This window comes from Silurus aristotelis, assembly GCF_946808225.1.
Source record: "Silurus aristotelis genome assembly, chromosome: 2".
NCBI lineage: Eukaryota > Metazoa > Chordata > Actinopteri > Siluriformes > Siluridae > Silurus > Silurus aristotelis.
The window spans coordinates 29,226,484-29,228,510 of record NC_139575.1 but is presented as its reverse complement, the minus strand read 5'-3'; the positions used below and the strand labels follow the sequence as shown (position 1 = coordinate 29,228,510).

General features: G+C 39.4%; 1 long non-coding RNA gene across 1 annotated transcript; it reads left to right on the top strand.

Annotated features, from left to right (window-relative positions):
- Nucleotides 1–395: 395 nt before the first annotated feature.
- Nucleotides 396–704, top strand: LOC310722490. The gene is made up of 3 exons (XR_014532391.1): nt 396–460; nt 526–583; nt 664–704. It is a non-coding gene; the product is annotated as an uncharacterized lncRNA (long non-coding RNA).
- The last annotated feature ends 1,323 nt before the right edge of the window (nt 705–2,027 follow it).

The window sequence follows — 2,027 nt, the reverse complement described above, 5'->3', positions numbered from 1 at the left end:
CCAGCCTCGACCCATCTTCAATGCTCTAACTGAGGGAAGGAGGTTGTTCCCCAAAATCTTGCAATACATGGCCCCGGTCATCCTCTCCTTAATACAGATGATGCTACCACCCCCATGCTTCACAGTAGGGATGGTGTTCTTGGGCTGGTACTCATCATTCTTCTTCACCTTCCGTGCCATGCATGATTTCAAACCATGACGTCTTAGTGTATTACCAACAGTAACCTTGGAAACGGTGGTCCCAGCTCTTTTCAGGTCATTGACCAGCTCCTCCCGTGTAGTTCTGGGCTGATTTCTCACCTTCCTTATGTGACCGGTTGAATGTCTTTAAAATGAAGACAAATAGACATGCATAAATGGGTGCATTTTAAATCCGAAGACACATTGATTCCTTTCCTATCTGTGGGCTGTGTGGCTAGAAAAGGTATTTTTACTTATACTTTCCTGTTGCTTTCCCCTGGTGAGTTGTCTGTTATATTTTTTATTTTATTAGTTGCTGATCATGGTCTATATGTGTGTTTGTAGGGATGTGCGCATGAACGCAGGTAGCATATAGTGACAATAGTTTAACCCTGTTTGTGAGGTAAGCAATTTTTTTTGTGGGTTATTTTGGGGAAGTGGGAAACTGTTTGAAGTGTTTTATGTGTTTGTTTGTTTTTTCAGGTGCGGCCAAAGAGCGCTAGCTGCTGTTTTGTACCTGTTTCGTACCTGTTTCGTACATGTTTTGTATATGTTTTTACACACTGTTTCATAAACCCGAATTAGATTGTTGGTTTACAGTTTGGACCAAGCGGACGTCGCGGTTGTAAACCACTGTATTACTGAGTGTTTTAAGATTGTTCTGCGCAACGGCGCTGTGCTATATTTGAGTAAGGACTTGGATATTTATCTCTTGTGCAGGTGTATTAAATTAACAGGCTTGGTATTTTTGCTCCGTGAGCCGCTTGGACGCTTTTTAAATATTAATCGGGAGTTAATTGTTTTTCTCTTTTTAACGTGTGTATAAGTGTATGTACCATTTACCTAATTATTTCCACATGTAACTATCTGATGAGCCGTGATTTTTGAGACTTAAACAGAAGGGGAGATTATGTTTGTGTGTTTTGGGTTTATTTTTGGTTTATTCTTGCTTTTAAGAATTATGCACTGATTTGCTGTGTGCTCTGTCCCTTCTGTTACTAAGAGGATTTAATCTAGTCTCTCCGATTGTGGGTAAATAACTGGTAAGCTGTAAATGGTATTTGAAAATATTTTTAAGCATTTTTTTATGTTTAATAAATGTGTACTATTTTTGGAAAGTCACGTCGCTGTCTTTAATACCATCTGAACCAGCAGGGTCCTTCATATTTTTTTTTACTTTTTTTTGGTTTAATTATTCTTTTCTGTTCAATCTATTTTCCTGGGTGAATAAATAACCCAGGTGGCGTAGTCGGTTCCTTTTTATTTTTAATACCTTTATAACCAAAGGTTACAATCTTGGCGTAGTCGGCAGGATTCATTGGGTGTGTAAAGCAGAGACGTGACTTTATTTTTTTTGTTGTGTGATTAATTTTGGTGTTTGATATTAATTTGTTTTGATCTTGAAACAGCTAGCGCATTAGTTTTTTTTTTGTTGTTTTGTACATTTTCCTCTCCTTTCTTTCTAATTAGGCTGTCACTATGGAGGAGGAGATGCAGCAATTGCGAGACTTGGTGGCCCAGCTTAAGGCTGATAATGAACGCCTACGTTACGAACGGGTTTAGGTACAGGCAAGTCCGGGTGTTGCACCCTCTGAGTCTAATGAAAGAGGGGTAGATGTGCGCCCAATGTCTCCCTCCAATGGTAATTCAGTAGTGACAGAGAGGTTGATTTATGTCCCTACGGAGAGGAAATGCCCTGTTTTTAGAGGCCGCACTGGGATTTCTTTGACTGATTGGTTAGAGGACGTGAAGACTAGTATGCGCGTTTGCCACTTATCCATTATTGATAAAGCACACTTTTTGTATGATCATTTAGAAGGGGAAGCTAAGGAGGAAATAAAATTTAG